Source organism: Dendrobates tinctorius, unplaced genomic scaffold (assembly GCF_039654945.1).
Source record: "Dendrobates tinctorius isolate UK_male_01 unplaced genomic scaffold, ASM3965494v1 ptg000377l, whole genome shotgun sequence".
NCBI lineage: Eukaryota > Metazoa > Chordata > Amphibia > Anura > Dendrobatidae > Dendrobates > Dendrobates tinctorius.
In genome coordinates, this window is record NW_027362043.1 from 6743582 (window position 1) to 6757760 (window position 14179).

At 46.6% G+C, this 14179-nt stretch overlaps 1 pseudogene; it reads left to right on the forward strand.

Moving 5' to 3' along the window:
• Positions 1-738: 738 nt before the first annotated feature.
• On the forward strand, positions 739-7906 carry LOC141075872 (protein S100-A1-like; annotated as a pseudogene).
• The last annotated feature ends 6273 nt before the right edge of the window (positions 7907-14179 follow it).

The window sequence follows — 14179 nt, forward strand, 5'->3', positions numbered from 1 at the left end:
TGAGGTGCCTTGCGTCGTCTTCCAACTCTGCAGTTTGTGAGTCATAATTGGCATGGCCAAACTGCAGGAATTATATCCATTATGCCCTGCAGTGATCTGCTTTCCTGGCTTATCTGATATTTCAGGCAACTCCACCCTCCATTCCTCACCTGAAATTAGCCTCTTCATACCTCTGCCCCTAGTTCCTATAATGGCTTATTCCTGTTTTGGCTCACCTGTTATTGTCTCGGCTTGCCTTCTCATTTATCTTGAGCTCTCAGTTCCTGACCTCGGCTACAAATTCGGAACCTGTGCTGCCTCTCCCAACCTCAGACCGTCTGACCTCACTTTTGTCTCCCCCACCAGTACCCCGTACCAGAGTCTGACCCTCCAGTCAGCTGCTGTGGTCCCGATTACTGCCCTGGAGTGGTACCTTATGTTTACTAGAAGGCCAGCCTATGCTCACCATCAGAGGTTCTATCACAACATATAAACTTGGCACTCAAAAATGATGATTTTTATTTTGTGATACCAATCCAAAAAAACATGAGATGTTTTGTGCTTTGCTTTGACCCTCATTATTCAAATTGCTGCTGCAACATTGCTATGTGGAGGTACCGTACTGCCCCTCTAGCGCTGACCCACACAGTGTTGCAGCAGCAATCCGACAGATGAAGTTCAAAACACAGACCAAAACAGCTTGTGCTTTTTTTGGACTGCTATCACAAATTTAAAATCATCTTTTTTGAAATGCAAGCAAGTGCCAAAGTTATATTTTATGATTAGCAGAATAGGATCCTACTTGTGCACCAACCTACTGGAAGTGCTGTGGTGTGTTATCCATCAGACGCTCTAGTAGTGAATACCTGATAGACACTTAGTTGCCCTCCTCCAGGGTAAGCCCAGCACGTGCCGCATTGGGTCTACGCCCACAAGCGCTACACTAATAAGTTGTAAAACTGCTAATTGCAATTGGAGTCATGTGTCCAGCACCGCCTTTCTTGCACACATACGTAGGGTCTAGTTTCCGTGGTCTCCGGGGTGATACATCTAAGGTCCACAGTGATATATGGAAATGTGACTAGTGATACCTGAGAGAAACAGAAGTCTTTGTTTCACATGTAATCAATCTAGTGGAGACAGGAGATGAAAAGGATACCGGCACTGGCACAACGGACCAGTCTACACGACCCGCTGCTGAGTTATTGCTGCCACTGAGAAGTCACAGGCTGGTGAGATTCCTGTTTTACCCAACCATTCCTGTCCTCCTCACCTTTGCATCATGGTTTTCTTCTCAAAACTATTATCTGAGAGGTTACGATATTTTATCTTTCTGATATCTCATTCTTACAGATCACATGTCTTTGCTTTACCAAGAGACTCCACCTCTTACACCCCATCCTACACAGACATAACTAGTTCTCAACCTTTGAATCAGAGACCATCACCTAACTTTAGCTGGCTAAACACATTAGATAGCGGTTGGTGCATCGCTTGTTCTGCTACAATCTATATATCTTAACACCCACCATACACTTGCATGCTCAGTGGAGATGAGCATATATTTGTTTAAAAGTGGAGAGAGGGGTAAAGAGATGCCAATTCCCTCCAGCAGCAAGCCATTTCCTTTGATGAGACATACAAATATCAAACATGCCCAAGCCTTCTATCCTCCCAACATTCTGCTGCGGCAGAACAGTCGGGACAGACCATACACATTATAAGGTCAGACGAAAATATCCAGTGTGCTTGACATTCACCTAATGGCCATTTTCACTCTTAACCAGCTAACAGAACATATTAATCTCTTACTGATATTTCTCCTCTTTTACTTCTATTAAGTGCCAAGACATTTTAATTTATAGGCAAGGCTTTCCCATCATATCTCCTAGCTAAAATCATGCACCAAGGCGTTGCCTTTGGCACCATCTCTTCTCTCACCTCCACTAACAAAATATTCTTATCAATTATCCATTTTACTGTGAAGAAATCTGGAGCATTTACCCACCTTCACTCTCACCTGAGCTTCTATATTATTCTGTTCTTAGAGTGTGCAGTTCACCAACCAGAATATTTCAGAGATGTCTTCGCAGCTTGAAGTAGCCATGGAGACCCTTATCAACGTTTTCCACACATACTCTGCCCGGGAAGGGGATAAGTTCAAGTTGAGTCGAAGAGAGCTTAAAGATCTACTACAGAATGAACTTGGGGAGTATCTGGAGGTAAGAGACAACTTATCTTCATATGGAGGATACATGGTAGTAGGGTCAAGTTAGATGATGTCGGTCAAAGGAAAATGGGAGGAGACACAGATTAGATATTAGAAAAAACTTTTTGACAGTTAGAGTGATCAATGAGTGGAACAAGCTGCCACGAGAAGTGGTGAGTTCTCCTTCAATGGAAGTCTTCAAACAGAGGCTGGACAGACATCTGACTGGGATGATTTAGCAAATCCTGCTTTGAGCAGGGGGTTGGACCAAATGGCCCAGGAGGTCCCTTCCAACTCTACGATTCTATGATTCTATGATAATAATATTTTTTATTTATATAGCGCCAACATATTCCGGAGCGCTTTACAATTCAACAGTTCATATACAAGTCATATGTAACAGAAATCAAAGTAGTACAATAATTAGAGCAAAATAATGACGACCTTGCTCATGAGAGCTTAAAATCTACAATCAGGTGGGGGAAGACACAAAGTACAGGGGCTTATTTACAATGATGGTCCGGCCATCTTGAGGGAATGGGGGATAGATAAAGGCTGCATGAGCTAGTCACCAGCCAGTATTTGTGGTGCTTTTGAGTGCAGTGGAGTTTGATGGAGGGTTATTTTCAGATAAATCGTGAATGGGCTATATATATAAAAGGACTTCGATTAGACAATATGATAGGCCGGTCTAAACAGATGTGTTTTTAGGGAGTGCCTAAAACTGTGTAAGTTGTGGTTAGTCCTAATTTCTTGGGGTAGAGCATTCCAGAGTATTGGTGCAACTCGGGAGAAGTCTTGAGCCGGGAGAGGAAGGTACATATTAGCGCAGAGGTTAGTCAAAAGCGGAGCATAACGAGCGGGAAGGCTGATAAACAGAAATGAGGGAGGAGATGTAGGTGGGTGCCACACTGTGGAGAGCTTTGTGAGTGAGAACCAGCAGTTTGAATTGGATCCTATAATGAATGGGTAGCCAGTGCAATGACTGACAGAGAGCAGTCGCGTCCGAGTACCAATTAGCCAGTTGGACGACCCTGGCTGTTGCATTAAAGATGGACTGGAGAGGAGATAGTTGAGTGAAGGGGAGGCCAATTAATAGAGCATTACAGTGGTCCAGAAGGGAGTGGATCAGGGCAACAATGAGGGCTTTTCTTGTTTCCATGGTGAGAAAGGGGCAGATTCTAGAGATGTTCATTAGATGTAAGCGGCAAGAGATTGTATATGGGAGGTGAAGGAAAGATTGGTGTCAAACATAACACCCAGACAGTGAGCCTTCTGCCTAGGTGTTAATGTGGTGCCACACACAGAGAGGGAGATGTCAAGTTTAAGGAGGTCAGTAGACGGCGGGAGCAGAAGAAGTCTAGTTTTGGAAAGGTTGAGTTTCAGATTTAGAGCGGACATGATGATGGAGACTGCGGACAGACAGTTACTGGCATTCTGTAGTACAGTGGGGGTAAGGTCAGGGGATGATGTGTATACTTGTATGTCAGCAGCATAAAGATTGTAGTGAAAGCCAAGTCTGCTCTGGTCTGTCCAATTGGGACAATGTAGAGAGAGAAGAGAAGGGGGCCAAGGATTGAGCCCTGAGGGACTCCAACAGTGAGAGGAAGAGGAGATGAAGTGGAGCAAGCGAACAATGCATAGAAGGAGTGGTCATAAAGATAGGGCTATGTCCTTAATATCTATTGAATGGAGCATTGAGAGTAGGTGGTGGTCAACAGTCTTAGTTGAAAGCTGCAGAGAGGTCAAGAAGAATGAGCAGAGAGTGGTCACTGTTACGTTTTGCTGTCAGAAGGTCATTGGTCACTTTGATGAGTGCAGTTTCTTTTCAATGTAGAGGGCGGAAGCTGAACTGTGATGGATCTAGTAGAGAGTGAGTGGAGAGGTAACGGGTAAGGCGGGAGTAGACCAGGCGCTCCAAGAGTTTAGAGATTAAGGGAAAATTGGAGACTGGCCTGTAGTTATTTGTGCAGGATGGATCGAGAGAGGGTTTTTTAAAATAATGTAGTAATGGTAGAGTGTTTGAAGGAGGTGGGTAAAATACCAGAGGAGAGTGAGAGATTGAAGATTTTAGTTAGGAAGGTAGTGACGACAGAGATACTGGAGGAAATGTGTTGGAATGGGGTCAGTAGTGCATGTAGTAGGACGAGAAGAAAAGAGGAGCCTGGAGACTTCTTCTGGGACGGTATCAAATGTGAGCCAAAGGAGATGTGGGGAGGGATGGGAGTCACAGCACTTGGTGGCTAGAAGCTGATTTCCAGATGGATATTCTCAATTTTCTATGTAAAGTGTGAGGCCAGATCATCAGCACAAATGTCTGTGATAGGGGTATGTGCTTTTGGACAGAGGAGGGAGTGAAAGGTGTTGAAACTTTTTTTGGGTTGTTGGACAGTGAGGACAGCAGGGTGGTGTATTAGGTCTGCTTAGCAAGGTGAAGGGCTGAGTGGGTCGCCCTCCCAGGGCTGTGGGGTACTCGGTACCGGGCCGGTATCAGTGGGATGTGTCACAGCAGCGGTGACCCGGACCGTGGCCCTGGGCGCCCAAGTAATAGGAAGATGTGAATGGTGGAATGTAGTTAGATGAATAGTTCGTGACGCCACCTGTGGTGTTCGGCAAGGGAGGTGTTAAGCCGACGCTGCATGCAGATCCTCCGGGACAGATGGTGTGGTGCAGCAATGATGGTATAGCCCTCTACAGGCAGGGCTGTAGTCCCAGGGCAGTGTAGATGTGGAGACACTTAGGTGATGAAGTGTCTGGCGCAGGGGATGTAGCAGTGTCAGGCAGGCGGACGCAGAAAGGAATGGAGGACACCAGGGCATGTAGTTCCAAAGCTTTACTCACAGTCTGTAGTGCCCACTTCTGTGCCGTGTCCTCCGGGTCAGGGACTCAGTCAACCTCCTGGCAAAATGGAAAGCTCCCTTCCACACTCCGCCAACTTATGTGCCTTTCCTGAATGTTTCCTCTATAGCGCCTTTAAGTGTGAAGATCTCCAGTACCGTGTTACACTGGAGTTCCTCCTGACAGATGTTCCGAAGAACTCTACTTGCACGGCAGACAGCTGTAGCCTGCTTCGGGGACTCTCTACTCCTAAGTCCCGGCTCTCTATCCGTGTTGCTGTTGTGCCCTCAAGTCTTAGATGGGAGTAGTGCATTTACAGCCCACTACTCCACCGGTGTCTGCTGCAGAACCATTAGCGTTCGTACAACCTCGGGGACCGGGCCCCGACCTTGCGCTTAGAACTTCTAGGCAGGGTTCTTCCTCTAACCCACGTCCTCTGTGTTCCCTTTTACGCCTACGTTCTGTACTTGTCCTTTCCCTTCTTTGGAAGCTCAGGCTTCAGGTCAACGTCCTTCTCCTTCTTTCCTTTCTTTTCCCGTGCCAGCTGGCTCAGGTCACTGAGGCAGCTGCAGCACTCCTTCCTCCATCCCTTCTTCCAGGGATCCCCACTCCTCCCGAGTGGCTTCCTTCCTCACTGACCTCCTGTCAGACTGACCTGTCCTCCTAAACCATCCCACTCATATATATATTCTGAACTCCACCCACCTCCCAGCACGTCTAGTGTTCCAAGCAGGGAACCACCAAAGGTGCTCTGCTTCTCTCTAAGCAAGGAGCCGCAATGTGGTTGTGCTGAACTACTCTATTGTGTGGGGTGCGAGTGTTGGAGCGTGGTCAGGAGCCTCCAACTTACCTGGATGGTGGGGCACCACACCTTAGGAGAAGGTGCAGTACCTCTGTGGCGACTGAGCCTCAGGGGCGCCACACTGAGTTGTAGGTTCTTAACATAAATTTTTAGTGGATTAAGTATTCTGGTGTGTGAATTTTCCTCCATAGGTATTCAGCATTCCTAGAGCATCGCTGAAGAAATCAAGTTTCTGATGTGATCCAGGGCTATTTTACTCCGTGTTTGGAGGTTCTGTGGATGAAGGCTGCTACTTGGTCCACGATGCTCCTGAGAGTGTCACTGTAGTGATGTACAGCCAGATCAGGACAGGAAAGATAGAAGATTGGGGACAGTGAAGAGTGTAGGGAGTCTGTAAGTGTATGAGGGTTAGCGGCTTGTAGATATCTGAATGTGTGATAGGTAGGAGTGTGCTGGGGTCAGCGAGGATTTGTGAGCGTGAAAGAGATAATGTTGTCGTCAGAGAGGGGAAGTGGTGAGTTATCTAGGTAGGAGATTGAACAGAGCTGGACAAAGACCAGATCAAGGGTGTTACCGTCTATGTGTATCTCAGAGGTTGAGAACTGTGAGAGGACAAGAGAAGTGGTTAGGGATAGAAGCTGGGATGCAGATGGGGATGTGGGGCTTTTCATGTGGATGTTGAGGTCGCCCAGGATAAGGGTTGGTAATTCAGAGGACATAAAGTGCAGCAGCCAGGCAGAGAAATGGTCAAGAAAGTGGGTGGGTGACACTGTGGGACGGTATACGATCGCTACTTTGAGGGAGATGGGATGGAAGAGCCTGATGGACCTCAAAAGAAGGGAATGAGAATGATGGAACTGGGCGGATGACCTGTATAGTGCATTGTGGGGACAGGAGTATGCTGACTCCACCACCAAGTCTGTTTGCAGGTATCAGGGAAAGGGAAAAATGTAAGCCGCCATGAGAAATAGCAGTAGGGGACACAGTGTCAGAATCCTGAATCCAGGTTTCAGTGAAGGCCAAGAGAATTAAATTAACAAAATTAATTTCCTGGATGCTTTTGAGTGGTTTGGTAGTGTCAGAAAGCCTAAGTGCCAATATGGAAGGCACATGTATGGTTCCAAATGATTTGCTTGTTTATATATTTTTTTTAATTTCTGAACTTACAATTATTATATACTTCACCTTTTGTGCAAATGTTTGTTTGACTGACAACTGTCCCTCCCAATTCTTCTATACACAAATGACTTGATCAAGAATGAATATTCTCAATGGGTAAAAAAATTGGTGGGCGCAGACACAGCAAATATTCATCTAATGTACATGGGCACCTTTAAGTTCCAGCGGCACAACATGGCAACTGGCCCACATCAGCATGTGATATTATAAAGGGCTAAAAAAAAAATTGTGCTTTCTGTGACATGTCTGATAGAAAGTGCTCATATATCTGTGACTACATGCACTGATGACTAAAAATTACATAACATCTGTGTAAGCTAGGGGTATCAGAGTCTATGTCCCTTTTAATTCAAATGAAACTAACCATATCAGTGCACACATTTTGACAATAATCACCTATATTATTACTACTATCATTCTCTCATCTACCTTTTGTTTTTTATAGACTCAGAAAGATGCAGGCATGGTGGACAAGATCATGAAAGAATTAGATGAGAATGGAGACGGGGAAGTGGACTTTCAAGAATTTGTCATTTTGGTGGCATCTTTAACCGTAGCATGTAACACCTTCTTCTGTGAAAGCAGTTGAACCTCATGAAGTTAATCAATCACTTGTGGTGTCAGATATATAAACGTTTGTTTGATTAAACTTGAGAACTAAGTTTCACATATGTCTATGTTCTTGTTCTATCAAATACGTTGTCTTATCTTGGGGAACTTACTGTGATCTGTGCTCCACACAATTTATCAAACAGATGTCATAAACTCACAGATTCTTAACTAGAGATGAGTGAACCTTTCAAGGTTCGGTGAATGTCTCAATGTTCGCAGAACAGTTTGTCGAACATATCCGACCCCATTAAATTAAATGGGGGGCAAAACCAAAAGTATACACAACACTTTATGAGGTGACAAAAAGCTACCCAAACAGCTCAAATTAGTGGCAGACACCATGAAAAGTGGCATGAATTGACCACCAGTAGAAATTTAATAATGGCACAGAAGCAGTCAGCCATGGTCCATGCATGAGGTATCTGTCATGATCCATGCTGGATCAGGACTGATAAAAAGCACAGGTAACCTTTTTTTTCCCTAAGCTGTGCTTAGGTTTGTTTGCCCCCGGTGGCTATTAGGATTATTGCACTGTGGTGTCGTTTGTTCCAAGTTTGCCCCGGTGGTGGTGAGCGTCATTGCACTCTTGTTTCTTTAGTTAAGTGCACATGATTATAATGCAGGTGTGATTGCTGGTTCTGCTATAAAAGAGTCACAGGTGTTGCAATCAGTGTTGGTGATAGTGTTCATTTCAACCATCCTTGGTGAAGGAGCTGGAGAGCATTCCTTGCAGCACTGTCTTAGCTGTGGTGTGGAAGGAGTCATAGGGGATTTCCTTGTAGCTCTGACAGAGCTTGGTGGCAGCGATTCAGGAGGAGAGCTGCATTCTGGTGGTGGACTCTGTTGCCAGGACAAGTGCAACAGAGTAAAGCTAAGTTGTGTTTCCCCGTTTGTGTTTTTCCTTAGTGTGTATTAGTACAGCGGTGGGGCCAGTGCCTGCGCTGCCCAGCTCCCTAGCAAGGGATAGGTGTAGGGTGTGCTAGGGCGACAGGTTCCTGATCAGCGCCCGGTGCGGAACCGGCATAGGGAAAGTTAGGAGCGTTAGGGACACTGACTCACGGGAGTGCAGGAGGTCTCCACGTCCCCTTTCCCTATCGCAGGGCCCACCATTGTAACTGTTTCCCTTCCCCTTGTCTTGTTGTTTTAGTTACCGGCCTGCGAGCCGTGTCACACAGGACAGTATCACGTGCCGCGTCTTGCTGTTTAAGTTACCGACCCTGTGGGTCGCGTCACACAGGACGGGTCCACGTGACAGTATCAGGGTCTGGTCCAGCATTTACAGCTTTGACTTGACGTTTCAATTAAGACGTGGTGGGTAATGGAGGGTCTAAGCCTTCTATGCTGGGAGTTCTGATACCTCATGGAATAGCTAATTATTTTCCCTTCCACACTCAGGTGGCAAAAACATCAGTTTTGTAGACTACTATTAAGAGAAAAACGTAAGGATAGTAACATAGGTAGTTGATCCACAGTAGATCATTTTATAATGGCACATAAGCAGTCAGCCATGGCCCATGCATGAGGTATCAGGGTATGCGTCAACAGCTTTGAATTGACGTTTCAGTTAAGACCTGGTAGGTAAGGGAGCGGTGTAAGCGTTCTTTGCTGGGAGCCATGATACCTCATGCAACAGCTCAATTTTTTTCTCCAGCCACACTCTGGTGGCACAAACATCAGCTTCATAGACTACTATTGCTAGAAAAATATAGGATAGTAACACAGGGATTTGACTGAAAGTAAGTGCTGGCCTGGCGGTCTGGGAACCTTACTGCTACAGGCAACATACGTGAAGGAGACCCAACTGGAGTCTCCACATTTCAAAAAATTATTGTCACACACCACTAAAGTGGCATCATTTTCCACAGAGTAGAAACAGTATAATAGCCCTTTGACACACCGTCTACTACAGGCAACCCAACAGATGGAGACACAACTTGGAGTCTTTACATTTACAAATATTGTTTCCAACAACAGAATCCTCGACAAAGGTGTCCCAGACTGCAATAACGCGAGATCAATGCAGCACACTAAAAACTACATAATCGCCTAGTCTGTACAGTCTGCGACTTGGGTGCAAAAGTCATTGGAGATCCTTGATTTGTTCATTTTGATGAAAGTTAGGAGGTCTACACTTTCAGGGAACAGCCGGATGCACTTATCCGTCAGGATACCAACAGCAGCGCTGAACACAAGTTCTGAAAGAACGCTGGCTACTGGGCATGACAGAACCTCCAAGGCATAACAGGCGAGCTGAGACCACACTTCCATTTTTGATGACTAAAATGCAAAAGGGTTTAAATTCCCCCTGATAACATTGAAATTCACAAGACTTGTACTCGGTTCTGCTGGTGCATGGGCTGGTCTAAAAAAAAGTGTGAGATGACTCACAGAAAATTGCTTACGCCACTTGCACTCCTACTGCTAATGTTTTTGTGGAGATGCCTTGATGTTTCTGGGGTTGGAAGTCTAGAACTGCAATGCACACTGTGTGCCTCACTGCGGTCTTCGAGAAAACCGTGGATCAAAACAAAAAGTTGCAACACAGTAGTCAGCACTATTTCTAACAGCAAAAAGTCACTCATGTGTCAGGCACTTCTATGAGGTCCAAGTCCATGGTGTATTGGTGGTGGGGTAACACTCAAGGTTGCTTCCTCTGCAACCGCCCACCAACCATGGACAAGAGAAAGGATCATTATCCTCTTCATCGCCTGACTGTTGTGCACCCATCATATCTTCCCCCTCTATTTATTGCTTGGCTCCTGCACCTTTACTAACAGTTTGTCTGCTAACATGATCACCCCTAAATCGCTGTAATCCAAACTCCTTTGGCACCCACCTTGGCGACGACAGTCCAGAACTTAGACATTGTTATCCCTTCCGCATCCTCCTCTGCTTCCACTTCATCCTCTGGGACTATCACCTCCTCCAGCAGACTATTCAAAGTGTGCTCCAGCATGTAGATGACCAGAATAGTGATGCTGATGATGACATCGTCAGCACTAACCATCTTAATATCCATTTTGAAACTGTGCAGCGGTCTTCTTCTGTGCCCATTCCAAAAGTGTGATTTGCACACCAAATCCGTACTGCGTTGGCCCAGGCTATACAAAAGGACATACTGCACCAGGGCTCGTCACTATTGCCAGTCACTGCAACAAATGCAGAGTAAAATTCTACTGTGTCAGAACATCACAAATAAAATGGTTAACCGGTAAGCTGAAAGACTTCTGTAGCGATACAAGTTAATGACCTGTGGGGGTGAGATAATCGGAAGTGAGCACACAGCGACTGTGCTTTCAGCAGCATCGCATCCAGACCAGCATAGTGGCGGAGAAATTGTTGTGCCACCAGGTTGAGGATGTGAGCTCTGCAAGGCACGTGTGCGTGGCTGCCCCAGCATAGGGCCGCCAACAGCTTTGTACCATTATCACATACGGCTTTCCCTGGTTCCAGTTTCAGTGGAGACAGCCATTCCTCTATCTCGGCTTAAATAGCTGTCCACGACTCTTGAGCTGCGTGACTGCGATCTCCAAGGCATATTAATTTAAATAGCAAAAAATAGTAGAAAAGAGCGGCACTCACCGGGTGGTGTAGTCAAGGCTTTATTATAAAAGCATATCAGCGGGAGAACGGGTGCAAAAAGGAGATAGCAACGACGATCGTTTCACGCTGCAAAGGCACTTCCACAGGTTACAAGGAGGAAATACCCACAACCAGAAGTCAGGACCCCTCCCACCGGTGCCGCTTACCTGCTGAGCAATCAACAAAACAACAAAAAAATGTATATACATAGTTCACATAAGTGAAAACAAAAATATGTAATACATATAATAGTCCCCTAAATACAAAAGGAAAGAGAGAAAAAGAGCCAAAAAGAGGCGAAAAAATAATGATTTTTCACAAAAAAAAATTTTTACAAAAATTTTTCTTTACAAAAAATTTTTTCATTTCACAAAAAAAACAGACATATCAATCCTCTCACTGAGTCCCGTATGCTCTAAAGCACGGGTTTGCATAATCCACCTGGCCTCTCATTTCAGATCACCTCCCCGTGAGGGTAAAGTAACCCTTTCTATGCCAGCAAATGATAATGCATCGGGATTGCCACTGTGTGCATAGGCGCTGAATAAGGTGATAGTTTTAGGTGATATATAACAAAACTGGTGACAGGTTCCCTTTAAACAATTCTGAAGACAACATGCAATTTGCCAGCCGCATACTGTTTGTTTCCAACACGCTTTTCATAGCTCAAATTTCTGTAGTTCATCTATCACTGCAGATTGCTGAATCGTGATAGAACGCTGTGCACACACTGTCAGCAAAGTATGAATTTGCATAGTTCAGGTCACATACAGACTAGAGACTCAGACACCTCTCTCAGTGGCACATCGGTAGAAGTGAATGACCACAACTATCCCATCATTATTTTGGCTTTATCTTTTTACTCTCTTTATGAAGTAGCCATAGGTAAATACAAAAAAGATGGGCTGCTGCTCATGGGCCACTTCTGTGTGCTTGCCCCCTAGGCCAAAATTTGCCAGCCGCTGAGAGGCTCTATCTGCACTTTGAGATTAACTGCATCTTCTTACACTTGCATACAGATCGGGTCACTCTGTCAGTGGGGTCATCGGGTTCCTGCTGTATAAGAGACTCTGTGAGGGCTCCTGCTGTACATAGGGGGCTCTGTGAGGGCTCCTGCTCTATATAGGAGACTCTGTGAGGGTTCCTGCTGTATATAGGGGGCTCTGTGAGGGCTCCGATTCCTACTGTATATATTGAGACTGAGTGCTCCTGCTGTATATAGGGGGCTCTGTAGGGGAACCTGCTGTGTATAGGGAGCTCTGTGAGGGCTCCTGCTGTATATAGGGGCCTCTGTGAGGGCTTACAGTGTATATAGGAGGCTATGTAAGAGCTCATGCTGTACATCTGGAAACTATGTGGGTGCTCATACTGTATATAGGAGGCTATGTGGGGGCACATATTGTATATAGGGTGAGTTGTGTGCAGGCTTTCCCTTTAGTATGCCTTTTACAGGATACTGTTACATGGAATAGTGCTGCTATGAATGGGTCACCGAGGAGGATAGTGTGGCGCCCCCAGGAGTATGGTCGCCACACTGGCATTACCTTCCTCCTAGGGAGTGTGATGTCAGGCTTGGAAGCAATGAAGGGTCTCTCTAGCAGTTAGTCTCTACATACAACACAGTTCCCACTCCAGGCCAGCAGAGGGAGCTCTGAACTAATACTAAGGGGAAGAGCTTCTCTCTGGGGGCCAGGAGGGGAAATTAGTCAGTTAGTGTGAGGAGGGCAAAGAGTGTAGACGTGTGGAGAGAAGCTGGAGGTTGAGCTGAGGATAGAGAGCTCCCTCCCAGTGATAGCGCATGAACTGGAGCCTGGTCTCCACGGTTGTATGGATACTGAAGGTCCTGCAACAGTAACCAGAGGAATAGGAAGCTGTAAATGCTCTATTCCCAACTAAGACTTGGAGGCACAACAGCGAAGGGTGAGCCAAGAGAGATAGAAGGCTACAGCTGTCTGCCATATGAGGTAGATCCAAAAGAGAAGGAGGAACGTCAGTGTAACACTGTACTGCATGTACCTCAAGTAAGCGCTAGAGAGGAGACTACACAACCCATCTGACAGAGAGATTCCTAAGTTGCTTCCAGGCTAATCATCTCCTGTGCCATCTGTAATCTGGACCTGGACTGCACTTACAAGTAACGGTAAATAAAACTACAGTACATTCCGCTGTGTCCTTGCCTTCTTCCTGCAACTTCTTCAGCACTGCTACATCTCTGTGCCAGACACTGCACCCTCTTCCCCAACACCTATCTTCACTTCCCTGGGACTACAGCCCTGCCTGTGGAGGGCTACAACATCTCTGCTGCACTACACCATCTGTCCCAGAGGATCTGTCTGCAGCGTCGGCTTAACACCTTCATTGCCGAACACCACAGGTGGCGTCACGAATCACTCAAACTATATTCCACCACTCAAACCCCCTTTTTACATGGGCGCCCAGGGACATGGACCGGGTCACCGCTGCTGTGACATTCCCCTCTGGAGGACCGGCCCGGTACTGAGTACCCCACGCCCTGGGAGGGCGACCCATTTTGGCATCATGAACAGGATTACGGAGCCCGGTATCCCCGGGTCCTGTGTGCCAGAGACTGTTTTGTGTACTGTGGACTGTTGGCGCCATTGCCACCATTATCCCGCTGCTTGGCGCGCGGGAAGCCAAAGAGGCGGGCCATCGTGGGCGGGGCCTGCCAAAGAGCGCAAGGAAGTGAAGTGCCGCGCGGGAAGAAAGGACAGCGCGCGAGAAGGGGAGGAGCTGAGGCCTACAGCCGGTAAGCCGCTCAACCCCGGGGCCTGGCAACCGTTACCTAGGGGGGAAGGAGAATGTCTGAGGCAAGCGCTGATGCAGCGGCGGACGCCCCACCAGCCCCTCAGCGCCGCAAGATGCAGTGCCCAACGCGGCTGTGGCTCCAATAGCACCCACCGCAGCAGTCCCCATAATGCCGCTGTCTATGACTTACATACCGGGAGCAGCCTGGCTAC